This window comes from Sus scrofa, chromosome 6 (assembly GCF_054392235.1).
Source record: "Sus scrofa isolate SSC_HxYL_T2T_F1_AM1 chromosome 6, Sscrofa_HxYL_maternal_Yorkshire_Landrace_v2.0, whole genome shotgun sequence".
NCBI lineage: Eukaryota > Metazoa > Chordata > Mammalia > Artiodactyla > Suidae > Sus > Sus scrofa.
In genome coordinates, this window is record NC_139388.1 from 138,725,335 (window position 1) to 138,735,256 (window position 9,922).

Genomic DNA, 9,922 nt, shown 5'->3' on the forward strand with positions numbered 1-9,922 from the left:
TTAAAATAATACATCAAAGAAGGCTTCTTGAAGTAGGTTACATTTGATTGAATCCTAAAGGGAAAACTGGGCCAGAATTCCCCCAAATTTCAATAATGAGAAAGAAGAGATTGCCTGACAAAGCTATGAGGTTTCCTAGGAAGGAGACTACAATTTAACATTTAACTTGACAAATTCACCTTTTGCCAGTAGTCAGTGAACAAAACCATTCACTGTCCCACTCAATTGGCATCTACAGCCACCCTACACAACAACAGAGAATATTCATACTTTTCCAGTGCACTCAGAAAATTTGCCAAGATAGACCATATGCTGGGCCATAAAGGAAAACTTAATATATTTTAAAATATTCGAGTTACTAAAAGTATGTACTGTGACTACAAGGGAATAATTTAGAAATCAAAAATATAAAGATCTGTGATAAATTTCCAAATATTTTCAAATCAAATAGCATACTCTAAATAATGATGTCAAAGTGAAAGATATTAAAATTATTTTTGTATGAATGCAAATTAAGACATCATACATTAAAATTTGTTGGATGTGACTCAAGCAGTACTTAAAAGAAATTTTATAGCATTTATTCTTATAATGAAAAAGAAATTTTATAGCACTTTTTCTTATAATGAAAAAGAATAGGATCAAATCAATGTCCTTAGCTTTTGCCTTAAGAAACGAGAGAAAGGAGAGTAAATTAACCTCAAAGTAAGTAGGCAAAAAGAAATAAAAATAGTTGTGAAATTAATGAAATAACTGTTTAAAAAAAAAAAACAAAAAAATAAAAGAGAAAATTGGTAGCACAAAACAAAGATTCTTTGACATCAGTAAAACATAAAACACTAGCCAGCCAGACTGATCAAGGAAAAAAAAAAAAGAAAAACGAAAATATTGCAATATAAAATTGTAAAAAGTGATGCTGCTATGGATTTTCCAAATATTACGAGGGTATTTTGCAGCCAGTTAAGCCGACTCGTGCTCTTTTCCCCACGAGGGCCTGGTGTGCAATGGCTGCAAACAGCAGCCTCCTCGGTAGTGTATGCAGCCTGTTACCTGTATAGGTTGCCCTAAGGGACCTTGGAGATAGCTCTTTTCAGTGGACATTCATAACTGGCATGCTGTCCCCAATCCAGGCTCCAGACAGGTATGCCTGGTGCCTTTGGAAAGCCCCAGGGCACGGCGGCCGGGGTCCACACTAGCCAAGTCATAATGTCCATCCGCACCAACCTGCAGAACAAGGAGCATGTGATTGAGGCACTGCACAGGGCCAAGTTCAAGTTCCCTGGCCTCCAGAAGATCCACATGTCTAAGAAGCGGGGATTCACTAAGTTCAACACAGATGAATTTGAAAACATGGTGGCAGAAAAGAGGCTTATCCTGAATGGCTGTGGAACCAAATTCATCCCTAATCTCTGACCCCTGGACAAATGGCAGGCCCTGCACTCATGAGAGCCTTGGTGGCGTTGTCCCTTCCTTAATGCTCACCAATAAATCCTACTTTCCTGTCAAAAAAAAAAAAAAGCAAATACTATGAGAATATTATGGGGAGTTCCCTGGTGGCTCAGAGGGTTAAGGATGTGGCTTTGTCACTGTTGTGGTGAAGGTTTGATCCCTAGGCCAAGAACCTCTGCATGCTATGGGCAAGGGCATTTTTTTTTTTTAATCTTATATGAAATAATCTAATCCTTGAAAGACACAAATTACCAAAGCTTATTCAAGAAGAAAGAGATATGATGGATAGCCCTATATTACTCAGAGAAATTGAATCAGGAGTTAAACATCTTCCCATGTAGTCTGCAATTTAATATTTACTTTGTCAAGTTGATTGTTTTTCAGGGGTCTGAACTTCAGGTTTGCAGATTAATAAAAATAGGTCTTATCACTGTTCAAACATTGAGAATATCAATTTACACTAAACAATTTCGATTGGAGTAGAATCTTGAGTTACCTTTTCCAAAATAAACTACAAAAGAAGCCATATTGTTAGATTTCTTGGTGAGAATAAACTTAGAAAAAGTTACTTTAGAATTCAAATGATACCTGTCTCTCCAGAATAGTACAATTGCTGCCTGGAAGGTGAAAAAATCAAGTCAGCCTAGGTAACCAGCTTTGCCTCAGAAATTTACTGGGCTCTCGAAACATTTGCCTTTGTGATTCTCTTCTTCTATATTTCCAAGATTTAAAATATCCCTTCTGGTAATTATATTCTTTCTTTTAGATATATTTGTGTTTTTATCGGATAAGGACAAGTTTTGTAATCTCTGCACTATTGAAATTTGGGGCTGGATATTTCTTTACTACAGGGGTTGCCAAGTGTATTTTACCATGTGTACGAACATCTCTGGCCTCTGCCTATTAGAGTAATTCTCCATCAAGTTGTGAGACACAAAAATGTCTTAGACATTCCTAAATGACACTTTGGTAGCAAATATTTTCCCTTTGGAGAATCTCTAATTAAGGGTCAAGTATTGCTACTGTGGGAAATGGTCCATACTTTAAAGAGCCTTTATCGCTTTCTTCATTATCATGCATTATGTTGATTTCAGAGTTCCAATCTCTGAGAACAATTTTTTAAAATTTTCTTATCCTTGTCCTCCATGTTTCAACAAGAAGTAAGAATTTTCCTGTAGAGTAAATAGCTATGAAGGGCATTTCAATCAGCAAGATCAAGGTCAGCAAAAAACTATGTATAGTTGGAGGAATTCCAGGCCCAAAAGAGAGGAGTATATCTAAGTCTTAAAATCTCCCTGACATAAATATTGATTTAACCTCTTTCATTCTATACTGATCAGCAGCAATAACTGATAAAAGTTTAGAACATGTCAAAAAGAATGCTGAGTTACATGGTCATTATACAACGTAATACTTATAGACCCTAATAAATACCAATATTATTCCCATTATGCACATGATAAAACTTCAGTAACTTACTCAAACACATGTAATATATAGAACAAGTGGTTTACAAATTTGTGTGCTTCTGTAATCTGAATTCTAGACTTTGTGCTCTTTCTTTTTTTTTTAATGCTGCACCTGTGGATATGGAAGTTCCCAGGCTAGGGGTAGAATTGGAGCTGCATCTGTGACCTACACCACAGTTCATGGTAACATCAGATCCCTAACCTACTGAGCAAGGCTAAGGTTTGAACCCACATCCTCAAGGATACTAATCCAGTTTGTTACCCCTAAGCCACAACAGGAACTCCTTGTGCTCTTTCTATGTGGATATATGTATAACAATTTTTCAAGAAGCTCATAGTCTAGAAAATCCTCAATAATCCAGTTTTATCTTTACATATTATTCTTTTGGAATATCTATTAAATTTCAATTTAAATAATCATTAATTATAAAATTTCTCTGTTGTTTATTCACTTACTAAACCCTGACTATTACATACCCTCTGAATATTCATGTCTTTGGAAATTTTCACTTCAAATGCCTTGTTCCTGAAGTCAACTGTATTTCGTCCCGTCTGTAAGAAGTAAATATAACACTGGGGGGAAAATACAGTCACGTGATTTTAGCTATAGTTCAGAGACCAGATAGAATCAGCTACCTCCAGCACAAAATCATCACTCAAGAAAGTTATTGACATAGGACATTATTTTTCAAAGCCATTAAAGAACTGTTTTTGTTACATTGGAAAGCAATGGCAGAATATATAACTCTGTGTGCAGGTGGTATTCTACTATTTTGTTGTTGTTCAAGGTAAATCATCTTTGTTTTTTCTTTTGCATTATTTTATGGGACAGGTGGACTTGAAATAGAAAAGATTTTTTTCGAAAAAAAAAAACAAAATTCACATTGATGTGAATATGTCTTCATCACCTTAAAGTATCTGTTGTTTACAACCGAAGCATGCAAGAAAAACAAGGAAAGACATCCAGCTGAAACAAGTAAGTTCAAGTCCTCTGTTCAATGAAAGAAAGACTCAGTTCTCACACTCAAAAGATTTTTTTGACTGGCAGACTCCTCTCAAATGTTTGGATTTTCACCCTCAATTATGTGCAGGGTTCAGTAAGTTACTGCCAGCCTCTACCATTTCATCCTCTATAAATTATCCTACTTGATGATAGTCCTGGTAAATAGGAACTAATGATTCAAAGAAAAATGTCACATTTGTTAAAAAAAAAAAAAAAGGAAGAAAAAGAAAATCTTCTTTGAGGAGAAATTTTCTATTTTACAAGGCTGAAGGTCTACAAAAATTCTGACGGATTTTTTTTTTTTTAATAAAAGGAGTGGAGGAATGTGACTAATATCAAAATTAAAGAGACTTGCTATGTGTGAGTGTGTATGTATCTTTTCTCTAAAAATGTTCGAAGAGGCTACCAAAGGAATTGTGTCAGATTTGATGGCTGTGGACAAGCACAAATGCTCTTGTCTTTAGGATCCTTTTGCGAAGACAGCACTTCTTTACTTCACTGATGCCTCTGTAATAATTATTATTTATTTAGTATTTTAAGGTTTTCTCAGACTTCAGATTAATTTTGGTAATACTGAAAAAAAAGAGGTCAAGTTATGAACCCTTCCCAAGATTCTCTAGTGTTTAATATGCACAATCCACCTGAAACATACATTTAAAATATAGGTTCTTGAATCTCATCTCAAAGGATTCAAATACATAGGTCTAGGATGAGGTCCAGGAATCTCCATTTTACAAGCCACTCTGTTGATAAGTTGGTCCCAGGCCACAATTTAAGAAACATTTGTACAGAGAGCCCAGCAATATGATATAAGATGTATAAACTTTCAATCCTTGTGGAAGTAATTATTCTTTAAGGTCATAATGAAAGAAAAACATTTAATATTTCTACAGAGAAATTTCATATAAAAGAGAACTTATTCTGAAAGCTTTTAGTTCTAGAAAAATCTTATGTGGCTCATGTAAGACCTAGAATCTCCTCTGCAACTGGATCCAAGTAAACATCAGCCACCAGATGGGGGACTCAACCAACAGATTAAAGACAAGCACCATCAGGAAATCACAACACACCCAGTAGTAATTTATTAGCTTTTGAAAAAAAAAAAGTATAGAAACTGCAGTCAAGGCGTTGAATTCCACCTTGATTTTAACATCCCCAATCTGAAATCCTTGCTTCTTCTATATTCTACTTCAACAACAACAACAAAGACCTCAGAAACCATCTGAATGAAAATTATAGAGTACAAGTTTACTTTCCACTTTTCAGTACAAAACATTTTTGAGTCAGTCAGTTTAGCTCTTATCTTGCTGGTCTTGATACTTGTCTAAAACGATCTGAGAAAAATAAGTAATATTGCACTCTTTGTATAAGTGGAGTTGGTACCTGTAATTTTTTAATAGGTTGTATTTGTGAAAAGAGCTTTCCTTTACCATTTGATGATTTTAGGACACTTTCTGAACTGACAGAGAAGTAGTTCCAGTGTAATCAGCCATTTAAAAGAATATAGGAGGATGGTATACCCCTGCAACAGGTCTTATACGAAACCTTCCAGAACCCTCTACAACAGCCTAAAATATATTATCCTCGAAGAAAATAATGAGGCTGGAGAAGCAACATAGTATAGTGGTTAAGGGCATAGATTCTATAGCTGAGCTTCTTGAATGGAGTTCTTATCACTGGCTTGTGTCCTTGGTCACAGTACTTAACTTCCTCATGGAGAACAATAATAGTGCTGACTTACTGGATTGCTACATGTTAAAGGGCTTAAAACAATGACTGGCACATGGCAATCACTGTCTTATTTAGTAGCACTTAAATAATGCTGTATGTACCATGGATGAGAAAAAATAGGAAGAGAGGAATGAAGAAGTGTAGTACATTAAATATAATTAAACACTTTGCTGTACAACAAAATTTGACAAGGCATTGTAAGTTAACTATAATAACAATTTTTTAAAAATAAAAATTAAAAATAAATATAAGTAAACATATTAAATGTGTTTCTCTACCAAACGCAATGATTATGTCATAGCCACTTCCGAATGGAAAAAGAGGAGAGAAATGTTTCAGCATTTAGAGTGTCTAACTCCAAATAATTAGGATTTGGGCTGAGACAAACATGCATGAATAATATCAAGAAAAAGTCAAAATGTAAATATTTAAGCAGACATTTCAGATATTGTGAGAAAGGAATCTAATGGGGTTTAAATAGAGACCAAAGGGGTGGTTTTAAGTGCCCTGCTAACAGAACAGAGCATCTGTCTCTAGCACGTATTTTGTGTCATGCTCTCTGGTCTCTCCACTACTTGCCAGTTGCAACTGAGTCAGCCTCAGACCCCGTCAAGTGGCATATAACATGTCTAATGTCAACTAGTACACAGCACCTTTTCCTGAGGCACCTCACTGACAAGCTCCGTGTCAGTTCAGCACAGTCTAGGGGAGCAGTGAGAGAGAGGATACTTATCAAGGAATGATCAGCCTCTATAAGGTCACCAGGTAGGTCAGAGTAAATAGGACAGGAAGCAAATGTCACTTCCCACCCTCAACAGAATGCATATCAATGCTTTTCTTTATGGTTATTGCTAACTAGGGATCTGGGATAGGTTGACTCAGACATGATTCTCTCCCTGTGCTTGATATAATAGCACAGATGGTTCCTTTGTAGAGATGGGGGGAAAAAAAAAAGCACACAATTTTTATCAAGTTCAGTTGACTTCACTCCTGAATCTGCAAAATTTGGTTAGAAACCTTGCGAGACACAAGTTTTTTTGTGAGATTTCTGTGCTTTCAGATGCCATTCAAGTGGAAAATGAACAGGCTCATTCTCAGCAGCACTTCTGCTTCTGCTCAGAGTAAATCAGGGCCATCTGGGGGTGAGGGTCGATCCCAGCATACCTTCTCCAGTGTTCTACACTGGAAGTTCCAAGGAAAATCTGCCTCCCCAATAAGAAAGCCCTCACTCCTTTTGCTAGAAATGCCTTCATATCACTTGTTCTACATTGACAGCCATCATTAATCCCTTCTGTCGTTGAAGAAACGTTTGCTGTGGAGGGACCGAGAAAGAAGGGCAGTTTACCTAAGAGAAGTAGAAAGTGAGCAAATATTGCAAAGAACAAAAATTTCAGGATTAAAAAGATTGAAACGAATGACACTGGATGTGATAAAAGCACTATCCTGAATCAATATTCAGTGTGAAGCCCATCAAAGGAAAGAAATACACATCTTCTTTTGTTTCCTTTCCTCATCAATACCTATTTCCTCAAAAATTGCTGTTGTAATGTAACCACAAAATTTTATCATATTTTTTTCCTTCATCTTCAGGGCTTTAAAAGACACTTTAACTACCTACATATCCTCATAGCACAGAGCGTCCATTTGTAATGATGCACATGAAATATACACTGGTGGCTCCTTTGTGAAGAAAGATATTGCAAAGTGTAAATAGCTTTGAGCAAGTGACAAATAATTGTATCTCGTTATGCACCTGCGAGGTCCCCCCCTGCTGCGCCATGACTCTGAAGGGAATGAAGAGAGGAAAGAAGTTGAAGAAAAAGGAAATATAGGAATGTGGGGAAATGATACCTGTTAGGGAAATGAGCTTCCCATGTCAAGTCCATGAATAATCCTAACATTTTCATGTGCAGAGATTTCTATCTGAAAACCGACTCTGGGTTCCCATGTCTAATCAGTGCCCACGTCAAAACAAGACCTTGAGGAAAATCACCCTTTCCTTTATTAGATAAACCAATTTGGAATAAGAACAGCATCTGATCATTATTTTTTTTTTTAATAGAGTTGTTCCTATTAGATATCTTTTAGGCACGAAACTGAATTAAGTTTGCAAAGTGGTGTTTATGAAATGAATTCCTTTTCCTAAAATCAAGCAATTTAATGAAGCACATTTAACTTGTTTTGTGTTTGGGTATGACCAGGAACATAATGTTGGCTGCGATTTAGAGTTACATGTTACTCGAAAGGGGCTTTTTGTAAGATCCATTTCGGGAAGTGTTGATTTAGGGAGAATATATGTAATGCATTTGCTTTTCCAGGTCTTAAATCTATTTTTTTGAAAAAAAAATCATTATGAAAAACTATGTCCAGAAACTGGGGGGTCAGGGAAGTTTTCTGTGCAAGTTTTAATGCACATATGGAAAGAGCCAGGTCATTAAAATGGTCACATGTACGTTTCAACCAGTTCTACAGATGCAAGACATATTTTTTAATGTGCATTTTTAATAAGACTGCATCTTGCAATACACAGATGTAAAACAATAAAATGTTGCTTCTCTTATTTTTTATTAAGAAGGTTTTGGGAGGAGAACAGGACCTCAGAAGGGTTGAGGAAGTCATTAATTCTAGGTGTAAAGAATGGTGGGTGGGGTAGTTAAAGATCTGTGAAAGGTTTTGTTTTGCTTGTCAGTTTTTTAAAAAAAATTAACTGTCTTTAACCAATTGAATTATAAAGCTTTGCCACAGCCGACTGTGTTAGAATTCAAAATATGTATTGAATCATGTAAATATTTTTTCTCATTGGACAAATAATATATAATGGATTTTCAGAAGAAAAATTAAACATTTCCCAGTACATTTGATATGTGACTTTTAATAGGCAATATAGCAATGTTTAATTAGAGTGATATGACCCATTCTTGTATTTGAAATAGGTTGTTACAAAAATCATACACTAATGTTGTTAAGGAGTATCCCGGAAGAAAGTTATTTGGGGCTAGAACCAACACATGACACAGTGAAGAGGTGTTGTTTTTTTGATAAAAGTAAGAATTGCCCACTGGAAAGGTCAATTTTTTTTTTTCTTCCAAAGTTCAGATGGTGTTATATTTATAATGCTCCTTTAACATTTTGATTAAACATTTTTATTTGAAGTGTCTCTAGCTGTTAATCAACATCTGGGTAAAATGTCAGAATCCCTTTCCATCTTCTTTAAGTGCTTTTTTGCCTTCTTAGCAGCTGGGGGAAGAGTCACTTGAAGGAAGGGTTTGTCACCTCCTGCTTTGCCTGGCAGCCTCTCCAGAGGAAGAGAGGGAGGCAAGCTCAAGGTGGAGGCTCTTTTTCGGCAAATGTCTTTAACACATTTGACCTAAACGTGGTCAGTCTCACAGCAGGTTCTGAAGACTGATTTGAAAGCAGTCACTCTTAAAAATTAAAATAAAGCAAAGATACATCTAATACTTTAAAAGGCTGGTGATTTAATGGTTCCAACTTTAAGTATGACTCAGCAGTATGCTTGTTGTTTTTTTTTTTCCCAATGGCAGGAAACAAGACCAGGATATAAGAGAGCAGTTAAAAGCTGCAGTCACTGACACAGAACAAAACTACAGTCAAGGGTCCTGTTTACCTCTGGCCTCTGACTCACCCATGACCAAGGAACAACTGTCTTGTTCTCTTTGTTTAATGTTTCATGCATGAAAATAATAGCCCTGGAATAAGGAATGATATATCTCAAGAGAGTTGTGAGTGTCTTTAATTCATGCTCACAGGGGAGTTTAATGTATTTTGCAAAATCCTTTGTAAAAATTCAAGGTAATATGATAATGGGTTTTAATTGGCCAGGCTGAATTCTAGAATTCTAATTCAATTTTTGCAGTTTTCCTCAGTGCCCTTTGCTAGCACAAACTGATAAACCTATAAGATAGCCCCTTCTACTTGGGCTGATCCTGGAGGGAACTAAAATGAGTAAATGACTCCCTTAGCAGACAGTGTTTGACCATGTGAAGTAATTTCCTCCTTCCAGCCCCCCAGAGTGTCCTTCGCAGTACCCAAAGAAATAATTCCTCTAAATTGTTCCTCATTGGCCTAGAAAAGCGAAATCTTCACATAGGGTAGAGCTTCTGTAAATGCATCATCTATAGCAGCAGATCTAAATTTCCAAAGTTAAAACTCAATGATAAAGTTGTGATTAAATCAAAATAGACATTGAAGAAATATTCTCAACTTGTGAAAGTGCCTTGCCATGTCACGTTGTTTTATACTTGGAACAAGA

The 9,922-nt window shown here is 36.0% G+C and overlaps 1 non-coding gene across 1 annotated transcript; it reads left to right on the forward strand.

Moving 5' to 3' along the window:
• The first annotated feature begins 950 nt into the window (after window positions 1–950).
• Window positions 951–1,086, forward strand: LOC110261400 (small nucleolar RNA SNORA70). The gene has a single exon (XR_014808718.1). It is a non-coding gene; the product is annotated as a small nucleolar RNA SNORA70 (small nucleolar RNA).
• Window positions 1,087–9,922: the final 8,836 nt, after the last annotated feature.